We start from the raw sequence: 13,693 nt of genomic DNA, 5'->3' as shown, positions 1-13,693 counted from the left end.
CATAAAGAAGCAGGGAGGTACACATTCCTACCACCTCTGCAGACAAGCAATGACCTTATGGGACACACCATTGGCTTATCAAGTTCACCTGCAAGCACAATTCCTGCCAGGAAAAACAAAAACTCTGGCAGACTAACTAAGCAGAAACCTCATGGATCCCCATGAGTGGAAACTGGATCCACAAGTCTTCTGCATGATAAGGAAATGGGGATGCACAGACATAGATCTATTTGCCTCCCCTCACAACTGCCAATTACAGAGATTTTGCACAAGGATTTATCACAAACAAGCTTGGAGATTGGACACCCTATCCTTCAGCTGGAAAAATCTAACAGTATATGCTTTTCCTCCACTGCCTCTCCTTCCCAAGGTACTCCTAAAGGTCAGACAAGAGAAGCCAAAAATGATACTAGTCGCACCAGACTGGCCACGCCAGCACTGGTACCCGATCTTAAAGAGCTTGTCTCAAGGTCCAACATGGATATTGCCTCAGACTTCTCACTTGCTGTCCCAACAAAACAATCAGATCCTGCACAGCCAACTCAGGACCTTAAATCTGGCAGCATGGCGGATAATTTAGTAATTCAGAACACTCCTCTTTCAAAAGCTGTTATGGATGTTAGCTTGGAGGCTCAGTACCAGAAAATCTTATGCAGAAAAATGGAAGAGATTCTGTGCTTGGAACCAGGAACAAGGCATTGACACGTATGTACCAAATATCCCTCAGATTTTACAATACCTAACTGAGATGCTGGACAAAGGCCTTTCCTTTTCATCAATTAAGATTCATGCCTCTGCCATTTCAGCCCATTACAATACGGAACCACCTACCTTTTCACATCCTTTAATAAGGCAGTACCTCAGAGGGGCCAAAAACATCAGGCCTCCAAGGAGTGCACCAATTCTGGCATGGGACCTCAATTATGTCTTGGAAAAATTCACACTGCCTCCTTTTGAGCCAGCCTCAACAACGGATATAAAATTCTTATCCTGGAAAGCAGCTCTGCTCCTAGTAATAACCTCTGCAGGACGAGTCTCGGAGTTACAAGCACTCATGGCTGTGGAACCTTTTATCATTTTTCATTCAGACAGGGTTTCTCTTAGGACAAACCCAACATTTATGCCTAAGGTGGTGTCCATTGTGGCCCTCAACCAAACCATTCACTTGCCTACCGCTTATCCAAACCCACAGAACAAGGGTGAGAAAATTCTGCATTCTTTGGACATACACAGGCAGCTACACTTCTACTTGGACAGAACTAAAGCTTACAGAAAGACTGGGCAACTTTTAGTGTCATATGCTGCAGGATCACAAGGAAAAGCTATCTCAAAACATACCATTTCGATAGGCCATTGCATCCGTTTCTGCTATTCTCAGCATGGCAAATCAGTGCCTAAGGGCATTAGGCCTCATTCTACCAGAGCAGCAGCCACTTCAGCAGCCTTCCTCACAGGAGTACCAACCAAAGACATCTTAGAGGCTGCAACTTGGAATTCAGTGCACACTTTTACAAAGCACTACCATTTACCTCTTTACTCTAAATCCAGAGCAGGTTTTGCCACTGCAGTTCTGCAGGGCCTCATAGCCTCTTCTAATCCTATTTAGCCCAGCCAACTATCCTCAGCTTTGGGATTCAACCCAAGAGTAATGACTGCAACAGTGAAATACGATGAACATAGTACAGTTGTGTACCTACCATAAATATAGATGTTCGAGTGTATTCACTGTTGCAGTCCAGGTTACCCTCCCACCGTCCCCCTTTTTTTTGCTGGGGTTTATCTGTACTTCTCTATTCTATACAACTTATGTGGTGTATTTGCTTGTAGATGAAGGAAATGTTTCTTTACTGCATGTATGTTTATTGACCAAATATATTTAGCCTACCCTTTTGGGGGCACCTGACATCTGGGGCAAGAAAAACTGAAGAAAATGGTGTCTGCTGCATATTTTTACCCCTGGCGCACTGACGTCAGGGAAGAGGCGACAGCAACTGACGCCGGACCAGGACTTTGGAATTCAGGCCAACTACGGGTAGCCTGCCAGCAGGATAACCGAAGAGTAATGACTGCAACAGTGAATACACTCGAACATCTACATTTATGGTAGGTACACAACTGTACTATTTGCTGTTGGCATGCTTGCTTATGTTATATTCCAAACAAATACTACAGTTTTGTACATACTGAAGTATCAAAGAGGAGACATGAGGGGCATACCAACTTTGGGTAATTTGATAAAGTTGTCTTACTTGTATGGACTGGTAGACGATATGCCCTTACTAGGTAAGGTAGCAAAGAGGAAGGCACCACCAATCGGCCGTCCGGATGTCGCCATATGCTATCAGAGGATTTTCTGCATCCATCCTTGAGCCACCTCAGAACTTCTCCCTGTCATTCTTCAGCTTGAAAGGCTGACAATTTTGCAAAATCAGGCACATCATTACTGTTGTAGTTTGTTGCTGTCAACATACAAAGATGTTTACAACAATTTACTACTACTTGTTTAGCAGCTTGGTCTGCTAAGTTGTTAGCTGTCACCATATGCCATCAGAGGATTTTCTGCATCCATCCTTGAGCCACCTCAGAACTTCTCCCTGTGATGCTTCAGCTTGAAAGGCTGACAATTTTGCAAAATCAAACACATCATTATTGTTGTAGTTTGTTGCTGTCAACATACAAAGATGTTTACAACAATTTACTACTACTTGTTTAGCAGCTTGGTCTGCTAAGTTGTTAGCTTTTGTAACAACATTTGATTACAGACAGCTTTTTAGGTAACAAAAGTGCATCTAACAATGATTTTATGTACCCTGAATTTTTAATTTGATTTCTTGAAGAGGTTAACCCCCCCAAAGTTGCCCAAAGTCATGTACAACCCCGAAAGCATAACGTCTATCTGTAAAAATATTGGCCACCTTGTCTTTGGCTAACTCACAGGCTTTTTGAAAAGCCACTAGCTCAGCTATTTGAGCAGAGTGAACACCCTCTAATCTTTGTTGCAACAATATTGTTTCCTCGGTGCAGACTGCTATTCCTGAGATTAACTTTCCTGTTTGATCTTTTCCACAGGAACCATCCACAAACAGATGCATGTCAGCACTGGGTATAGGAGTGTCCTTTAAGTCCTCCCTAGGAGAAAGCAAATAGTTACACACACACAATTATGCTCTTCACCATCCTCAGCAGTAGACAGCAGAGATGCAGGATTTAGAACAGGACAGTGGATCAGAAAGAAGTGTAAGTTCATATCTAGTTAGGCGTGCATTCGAGAGTGGTTGAGCTTTCATTTTAAGCAAAAGAGATGATACAGAATGAGGGACAGCTACTGTGAGATCATTCCCAAGCACCAACAATTGTGCCAGATCAACTAGAATGTCAGCAGAGGCAACTGCCCTTAAACAAGGTGGAAAAACCTTTTGCAACAGAATCAAGTGCTGTAATAAACCAATGGACGATAGCTGTCCCCATGTTTTTAGGCAGGTACTCCTTGTGCGAATCCATTTCTTTCATGACAAAATAAAATAAAAGTCTTATCATAGTCTGGTAACCCTAAAGCTGGGGAAGTAGCTAAAGCTTGCTTCAAGTTCTGAAATGAGATTTCCTCTTCACTATTCCAAAGGAGAGACTCTGGTGTATCCTGCTTTAAAAGATTTGTCAAAGGTTTTGCAATTTCTGCATAGTTAGGGATCCACTGTCTACAGTATCCTGTCATACCTAGGAAAGACCTAAGCTGTCTCTGAGTAGTCGGATGTGGGGCCTTAGTTATTGCATCAATACGAGATGGTAACACTTGCCTGCTACCCTGGGAAATTAAATGACCAAGATAACGTACCTGAGATTACCATAATTGTAGTTTTTCTCTAGATACTTTGTGTCCCTTTTCTGCAAGGATAGTCAGAAGATGCACTGTATCCTGCTGACATTGCTTAAAGGAGTTTGATGCTATTAATAAATCCTCTACATATTGTACTAACACAGACCCACCCGGAAATGTCACATTCTCCAAATCTTTTTTTTTTTAGAATTTGAGAAAATAATGGAGGAGATTCAGTATATCCTTGTGGCAACTGTGTCCATGTATATTGCTGTCCCTGGTAAGAGAAAGCAAACAGAAACTGACTGTCAGGGTGAATAGGTATAGAAAAGAATGCTGAATATAAATCTTATCACAGAAAAGTAACTAGATGTAGGTGGTATGCAACTCAGTATTGTTGCTGGATTTGGAGCAACAGGAACAGTAGGTAGCACTGCATTATTTACAGCCCTTAAGTCTTGGACAAATCTGTAAGTATCCTTTCCTGGCTTTTTCACTGGAAAAAGGAGTAGTACAAGGGCTTTTAGCTAGTATTATTATTCCTTGATGTATTTGAGACTGAATTACAGGTTTGATTCCCTGCTCTGCTTCTGGCTTTAGTGGATATTGTGAACTCTGGGGAGAGGTTTTGATGGATTTAATTTTATTTTTCTGCTGATTTCAGTATACCTACTTCATTTGCATGCTTAGCCCACAAGTTGGCAGGTACCTGCTGTAGTAACTCTCCATCTGTCTGTATGCTTCCAGCAGGCTGTTCCTCAGCTTCTGCTAAAACTGCCAATACTTCCCCCTCCGATTCTGTTGGAACATTTAGATACACCCCTTTTGGGGTACAGTAAATAGTACAACCCAGCTTACATAACCGATCTCTTCCTAGTAGGTTTACTGCTGAAGTAGTACTCAGAAGAAAAGAATGCTTTTCTTCAATCGGACCTAAAGAAATGGGGATGGGTTCTGAAACAGGATACGTAACCGTAGTATTTGTTACTCCAACTGCCTTTGCTTTCTTTTCTGATACTGATATTTGATTATCTGAAGTAATTTTTAGCACTGACTTAGTAGCTCCAGTGTCCACCAGAAATGGGGTTTGCTTTGAATTTATTTTGATCTTAACGTAGGGCTTTTGATCTATTGGCAGTAGAGGGTTAAGATTCACTTCTGTATTATTTTTTTGACCTAGTCAGTATGGAACTTCTTGACTCCTTCCAGTCTGAGGAGGAGGTGGAGGAAAAACTGCATTATTATAATTTGGTTGCCACTCAGTTCAAGTATCCTGGGCTCTCTGCATTTACCTGTGTGGGCACTCCCCTGTCCAATGTACTGCTTTTCCACAGTTAAAGCAAGATGTATTAGATGAAGCTGGAGCGGGACTGCCAGCTCGTTGTTGCCAACCTTGTTGCGACCCCCGCAAGACTGGAGACCGCGAGTCCTTTCGTGGCTCCTCAACCTTCCAGCATCCCTGAAGGATTGCCCGACTGCGCCGCTCCGGAGCCAGTCGGGGGTCGTTTTTCGAGGCACCTAAAGGCCTGGGAGAATATCACCCAGGACCGATGGGTGCTCTGAATTATTGCCGTAGGTTACAACATCCCCTTTTCGCAGCCCCCCCCACCATCCCGGAAAATCCCGGACCCACCACCCAGTCAATGGGATCTCGCAGCCTTCGAAATTTCAAAGCTGCTTCAAAAAGGAGTCATCCAACAGGTCCCCGAAGACCAGACTGGATTAGGGACTTACTCAAGATTCTTTTTGGTGCCAAAAAAGACCGGGGACATGAGGCCCATCGTGGATCTCAGCAAGCTCAACCGTTCTGTCAAGAAGTCCAAGTTCCGGATGGTCACTTTACAATCCATTCTCCCGCTGCTGGAGAAAGGTGTTTGGATGTGCTCCATAGATCTCAGGGACGCCTATTATCACATCCTGATAGATCAGGCATCCAGGAGACACTTGCGCTTCAGCCTGGGAGACAGTCATTTCCAGTTCCGTGCACTGCCCTTTGGTCTCACCACAGCCCCCAGGGTGTTCAAATGTTTGGCAGTGGTGACTGCTCACCTGAGAAGTCTAGGATTCCAGGTGTTTCCATATCTAGACGACTGGCTCCTAACTGCCACCTCCAGGCATCTACTCTTACAAAACCTAGCAGCCACTATTTCTCTAGGCGACTCCCTAGGAATCACCTTCAATTGGGCAAAGTCCGTGTTGCTGCCATCTCAGCGCATACGGTTTATCGGAGTAGAGATAGACTCAAAGCAAATGCGGGTCTATCTTCCTACAGAGAGGATAGAAACATTACAATCTCAAGTCCGAGCATTGCTCTTCAAACGCCGAGCCCCAGCAAGGATGGTCCTACAACTGTTGGGTTCCATGTCGGCTACCATTCTCCTAGTTCCCTTAGCAAGATTGCACATGAGGATTCTCCAGTGGCTCCTGTCAGTCCAGTGGTCGTATCAGGATCTCCCTCTCAGTCACCTCATTATGATCATGGAGACGTGCAAACAGGACCTCCGTTGGTGGCTTCTTTCCTCCAACCTGGATCAGGGGCGACCCTTCGTTCCTCCACCTCCAGTGGCCACTTTGACTACGGACGCCTCCCAGACGGGGTGGGGGGGACATTACCTGGGCAGGTCAGTCCAAGGCAAGTGGCACCCCGGCGAGAGTTCCCTACACATCAACATACTGGAAATGAGGGCGGTGCTTCTATCGCTACAAGCACTACACAGTTACCTCCCCCAGGGCATGATTGCCGTTCAGTCCGACAACATGTCAGTGGTCTGGTACCTGAACAAGCAGGGAGGGACCAGGTCCTACCCCTTTGCAGAGAGGCCATGAAAGTATGGGATTGGGCTATTGCAACCAACCGTTTCTTGGTAGCAACACACATTCCGGGGAGATCCAATGTGATAGCCGACAGACTGAGCAGAACTCTTCTCTCCCCGCACGAGTGGTCTCTGAACGACAGAGTGGCAACTCAGATCTTCAGAAGATGGGGAACTCCTTGTTGCGACCTCTTTGCAACTCCTCTCAACACGAAATGTCTACAGTTCTTCTCTCTCACCCCAGTTCCGGGGGGGTTTCCCAAGGACGCCCTAGTCTAACCTTGGCCCACCGGCCTACTGTACGCCTTTCCACTGGTTCCCCTTCTTCCCAAGGTGATCCAGAAGGCGATTCACTTGCAGTGCAAGATGATTTTAGTTGCCCCATGCTGGCCTCATCAAGTCTGGCTGCCCTTTCTTCGGAAATACGCGCTGGACGGTCCATGGTTCTTGGACCAGGTTCCAGATCTCTTGATCCACCAGTCGGGACAGCTTCATCAGTCCCTTCACTCATTGAGGTTAACAGCTTTTCTCCTCCACTTCCGACCATAGTCAGGAACCAGGTTTTGGACTCTGAAGTCATACATATCTTGTCCTCGGCCGACAAGAATTCCACTAAAAAAATGTATAACAGCAAATGGAAGAGATTCGCCATTTGGGCCCAACTCCGGGGATTGGATCCCATTACTGCCCCGGTGTCTGAAGTTTTAAAATTTTTAGCTTCCTTATTCAATCAAGGTTCTTTGGTCTCTACCATCAAAGTTCAATTAGCAGCTATTTCTAATTTTCATGAAAGTATAGACCCACCTTTGATGAGCAATAAGTTGTGTAAAGCCTTCATGAAAGGTGCTGGGCTGCTACGACCTCCGATTTCTCATCCAGCTCCACCGTGGGATCTTAATTTCGTATTAGGTGCTTTGACCTCTTCCCCCTTCGAACCGGCAGCAACTTGTGACTTGAAATTTATTTCTTGGAAGACTGCCTTTTTGGTGGCAATTACATCAGCCAGAAGAGTTTCGGAACTTCAAGCCCTATGTGTCAAACCACCGTACCTGTTTTTTCACAAGGATAGAGTATCCTTCAGGCCTAATCCATCCTTTGTTCCCAAAGTTTGTTCTAGTTTTTGTCTTCAACAGTCACTGGAACTCCCAGTTTTCTTCCCAAACTACTCAGATAGAGCAGAATACATCTTCCATTCTTTGGATGTTCACAGGCAGTTGCGTTTCTACTTAGATAGGATGCACCAAACACGGAAAACAGATCAGTTGTTTGTGTCCTTTTTGGACAATAAATTGGGCAAAGCCATCACGAAGGTCACCATTGCCAAGTGGATCAGAGGCTGTATCAGTCATACTTACCTTCTTTCTAATAGAGAGCTTACAACCACTGTGAAAGCTCATTCTACAAGGGCTATGGCTACTTCGACAGCCTTTCATTCCAAGCTTGCCATTAGTGACATTTGTGCTGCGGCTACCTGGTCTTCTCCTCACACCTTCATTTCTCATTACAAATTGGATGTGGCATCTCGGGGGCGAGCTTCCTTCGGTTCCACAGTTCTCAGGAGTGTTTTCCAGTGAGCCACCCAGGAATCAGGTGCTAGGGACGCTGTCCCATCAGTACAGAATGTAGGCGAGATAGGATCACATAACATCTTTTAGTTATGTACTTACCATAACTTTAGATGTTTGGGATCCATCTCGCCTACATTCCTAATACCCACCCTCCTTCCCCCTGCCTTGGAGATCAGAAGAGACCGGACGGTTCGGTTTAGCCATTTCATCTTGAAACACCTGGCAATGTTATTTCAACTGTCTATGACTGTGTGCATGTGTGCGGACAAACAAGATCTGGGGAAGTAGTGGTGGTGCATCCTGGGATATAGAATAGCTCAGCCAATTAGAGACTTCGCTCTATAGTATAGCGTGCCGAGTCGGAGCCGAGGATCGGCTTCGAACCCATCAGTACAGAATGTAGGCGAGATGGATCCAAACATCTAAAGTTATGGTAAGTACATAACTAAACGTTTTGGGTGTTTTAGACCCAGAGACCTCACGGGGCTGTAGCTTCATTGTGGGTTCCAGGGAGGATGGTTTTGTCTTCAGCTTTTTCAGAGCCATTCATGCCCCCTTGGTGCCTCTGAACTCATAATCTCAGTCCCAACCTTGGCTTCGGAGGAGGCTTCCTCAGTGCGGGGTGGGACCACGATTCCGAAGGAGTCATTTTCAGTTCCGGGCTCTCATCCCTCTACGAGGGGGCATTGTCTGTTGTGGGCAGTCAGTCGTTGGCTAACCCATTGACATCTAGTCTCTCCCCTCGACCGGTGCTTCCTCCAGCCTCTTCCTAGGATAGAGGGCACAGAAGGCTCAAGATATAACCACTGTGGTTATGTCCTCTTTGGATACCTCTCAGGAGCACCCCACCAAAGAGGTTCCTATGAAGAGAAAGTGCAAGAGGAAGCACTTGGACTCCCCTGAGGAGTCATTCACAGAAGATACTGATTTCAGTAAAGGGGAAGGTTCCCCCAAGTCTCCCCCTGATGATGTTCTCTTTGGGGACATCCTAGAGATCCTGAAACAGCAGGGTGGCTGGTCTTCCATTCAACCTTCCTCAGAGGAATTAGTGTATCTCGAGGCCTTTTGTGCTCAGCCCTCCAGCTCTTGGATCTCTCCGCCCGCTGACGACCTCATCAAACTTGTTGCTCAGCGGGCATGGAAGTTGCCTGATGCTATTGAGATGATCACTAAGAGACCAGATTGCATATGGTCAGCCTGTAAGGATCAACCACACTGGACTAAGGGAATTCCAGTAGATGCCATGGTTGTAGCAGTAGCCACTAAGAAGGAACTTGCCAATGAAAGTCCCACTAGCCATCCACCTAATAAGGAGTCTAGGGCTATGGATAGATTTGGGAAGCGCATTTATGCTTCATCGAGCTTTGCTCTTAGGTCCTTGAATTACATGGCACATTTTACCAGATTGCAGAGAGATCTTGTAAAGGAACTTTCTCATACCCTTTCAGGAGCAGTAGCTGAAGGAGTTTGAGACAAAATGATTTCTCAGCTTGCAACTCTAGAATCGATATCCAACTCGTCCATGAGGCTAACTGCCCATGGTGCTGAAAGGATGATGAGAGCTGTGGGTTCAGGCGTAGCCATCAAGAGACATGCCTGGATACACTTATGTGAGTTTGTGGAGCCATTTAAGTCTTCTTTCTTCAATGCTCTGTTTGACAGAATATCCCTGTTTGGTCCCAAAGTTAGAGACTGTAGCCAGATGTGAGAAAGATGGAAAGACTCTTTTTGCCATTGCTTTACCACTGTCAAGTGGCCTTATTCCAGGAACCACGGAGTGGGAGTCTGTGATTTAAAAAGTCCAAAGGGCCTTTCTGGGCACATGTGGCAATGACTTCTCCCGGGGCAGAGAGGGAGGCAATCACGGAAGATGCTGAGGAAGAGGCAGAGGTGGCCTGCAGGATCAGGGTTCCAGGGATTCCTTCTCTAGGAACTCCTATCAGCGTTCCTGAAAGGAAGCCTGATTGCTGTCCTCTGGAGGCAGTCTGGGGTGGTGATTATCCCTGCACCAACACGCCTGACTAAAGATAACAAAGACCTTTGGGTGCAGAGGATTATAACCAGAGGTTACAATGTTCCCTTTCTAGTTCATTTAAAGGTTATGACCAATACTCCGGACATTCCATCCAGTCATAGGGAAGCAGCAGTCTTAGAAATTCAAAAACTGCTCGACAAAAGAGTCATTCAAGCAGTCCCACTAGCTCATTTAGGATCCTGAATTTACTCAAGGTTCTTTTTAATACCAAAGAGTACAGTGGACTGGAGACCAAAGTACCAGCAAGACTTCTACTACAAGCCCTAGGATCTATGACAGCTTCTATCACTGTAGTCTCATTAGCAAGATACCACATTTGAATCCTTCAATGGCTGCTAGCATCTTAGTGGTCGTTATTAGACCAGCCAATGTCTCATTTAATTACATTTACCAACCGATGCAAGCAGGATCTTCAATGATGGCTTCACTCCAGTGAAATTTTGATGGGTCGTCTCTTTGTCCCTTCTCAACCCCAATCCATAGTGACCACAGACACATCCCAGATAGGAGGAGGGGTGAGCATTATATGGGAAAGATGGTCCAAGGCACTTGGTCCCCTCTGGAGGCGAATTTGCATGTTAGTGTTCTAGAGATGAGGGCAGTGTTGTTAGTGTTGCAAGCACTCCACCTACCCCTTCCGTCTGGGATGATTGCAGTCCAAACAAACAACATGGCAGTAGTCTGGTACATCAGCAAACAAGGGAGAACCAGATCCTTACCCTCTGTCGGGAAGTTCTCGGAGTTTGGCAGTGGACGAATTTGTCTGACCACTTTCTCATCCCAATGCACATTCCGTGAACTCCATCATGATTGCAGACAGATTAAGCAAAAGTATTCTGATGCCTCATGAGTAGTCTTTCAATCCGCCTGTGCTGGAAAGGATATTTCGCCAATGGGGCCAGCCTTGTTGCAACCTATTTGCATCCTCCCCTCTGAATAAGTACAACAGCTGCTTTACCCTGAACCCCCCTCGAGGGGAGTTATTGAGAGATGCTCTTCTCCATGATTGGCCCCTTCAGTCTATTTTGTGCATTCCCCCAATCCCTCTTATATCCAGTTTTAAGGAAAGCTGCCAGGTCGAAGAACAAGATAATCCTCATTGCGCTGTTCTGGCCTCGACAAATCTGGTTTCCCTTTCTTTGGCCTCACCTAGTTCGGAAACCCTTAAACTTGGATCCAACTCTGAACCTGTTGTCCCACTTGGATGGATTGGTTCACCTGAATCTGCAGACCCTCAAGCTGACCACATGGCTTCTCCTGTTCCCATGATTGTCAGGCATTCGTCTTAGTTCATCAGTACATAGAATTGTTTTGGCTAATCACAAACCCTCCACTAGGAAATTGTACCTAAGCAAATGGCAGAAAATTTTCTCTGTGGATGTATAAATCTAATACTGATCCTTATTTAGTTCCAGTTGATAAGGTTCTAGACTTCTTGACATCAGTTTTTGAATTGGGGGCCTCAGCATGTACGATTTGCATGCATTTTGCTGCAATCTCTAATTTTCACTCTGGTCTGGATGATTTGTCTTTGATGTCCCATAAACTTTGCAAAGCCTTCTTGAAAGAATCCTTGATGCTCAGACCCCCATATAAGGAACCATCGGCATCTAGGAACCTAAATTTAGTTCTCCAATCCTTAATTTATCCACCCGTCGAACCTTCAGACAAATGTGTTCTAAAATGCCTGTCTTGGAAAACGTTGTTTTTGGTGGCCATCACCTCAACCAGGAGAATTTCAGAGGTTCAAGCCTTATCATGTTAACCTCCTTATATAATTTTTCATAAAGACCGGGTCTCCTTGAGAACTAATCCTTCTTTTCTACCTAAGGTAGTTTGTGAATCCAACCTTAATCAAACTATTCAACTTCCAGTTTTCTTTCCCAATTATGCTAACAAAGGTGAATATTTTCTCCATTTATTAGATGTACATAGACAACTCCGCTTCTATTTCCACAGGACAAAAGAGTTCAGAAAATCAGATCAGTTGTTCATTTCCTTTTCTTCAGTGGTAGAAGGTAAACCAGTGTCCAAAATTATACTAGCAAAGTGGATTAAGGACTATTTTATCTTTGTCTATAACAAATGCAATTTACAACTACAAAGGCCTGTAAATGCAGACGCCAGCTGAGCAGTAGCCGCATCTGCAGTGTTTCATTCCAAAGCTTCCTTAGATGATATTTGCGCAGCAGCTGGATTTGGTCTCTAGAGGAAGGGCATCCTTGGGTTCGATAGTCATCAGGAATATTCTTCTTTGAGACCTTCCAAGATTCAGGTTGCTGGGGATCCTGTCCCACTTTCATGGACTATGTGAAGATTGACAACATCAGATAAATAAGTTATCTTACCATAATGTTCCATCTTTGTTTTTGATCTTCACATATCCTTGACATACCTGCCCTCCTTGTCCCTATCCTATGGCTTCTTAGGGTGGATCAGATGTTTCGGTGACAGAGGTCCTCCTTTCCGGATTCAGATAAGTCTCTCATTCCTCTCTCTTTTATTGTAGTGCTTGTTTGTCACTCTTTTTTATGCAAACTTGATCTGAGGTAATTTGGTGGAGCATTATGGGTAGAGCTGAGCTCGAGAGTTTTTTGGTATGCGTGAGCTGGAATAACAGCCGAGTTGGTTCCGACCCACTGTCGAAGATATGTGAAGATTGACAACACAGGTGGAATGTTATATATATATATATATATATATATATATATATATATATATATATATAATATAATGTTATAAATATGTTAGACTCTCCTAGTTGGGGGGGGGGGGTCTCTTTCTCTGAGACTGTTTTAGAATGTGCCAGTGTTTTCAGTAGGAGAACACGGAGGTTTCTCGGTTCCTCAGAAAATACTTTGAGCTGTTGCAGAAGGAATTTCCAGAACCTACACCTATTCCTCCAGTTCTGTCAGCTTTGCAGGATATGTGCGTTACTGCCTGCAGCTTTCCTGTCATTTGGCCAGCTGCCCTTAAAAAGGCAGATAAGACATATAACATTCCTCATATTTTTAATTTTTTTAACTCTCTTCCCAATCCTGATCCAGCAGCTATAGATTTAGCTACTGCTAAACACTTAGTTAATTTCAGTCTTACTCTCTCTGATAAGGATGGGTTGATTATTGATCATAGGAAAAAAGTGTATGCTTCTGCAACTTTGATTTTCAGAATTTTGAAGCATCAGGCTCACATGTTAGTTTGTTCTAACTAATTTTGAAGGTATGAGGAGCATTTTATATGCAGATCTGATGTTGTCATTGTCATTCATTCCTCAACAAATGGATTTGGATCAGACCCTTTAATCCTACTCTGCCACTTTTTTGCAGTCCAGGATCTGACTCAAGTGCCTCAGTTTACCCATAATGTACCTGATCACTGCTTTACTTCAGATTTCATTTGCACCTCTAGTGATTGATTGGGATTTCCTGCTGTTGAGCTCTAGATAGTTATTAGTCAATTGTGT

This window comes from Protopterus annectens, chromosome 6.part1 (genome assembly GCF_019279795.1).
Source record: "Protopterus annectens isolate FY-2018-M chromosome 6.part1, PAN1.0, whole genome shotgun sequence".
Lineage (NCBI taxonomy): Eukaryota > Metazoa > Chordata > Ceratodontiformes > Protopteridae > Protopterus > Protopterus annectens.
This window is presented reverse-complemented; position numbering follows the sequence as displayed.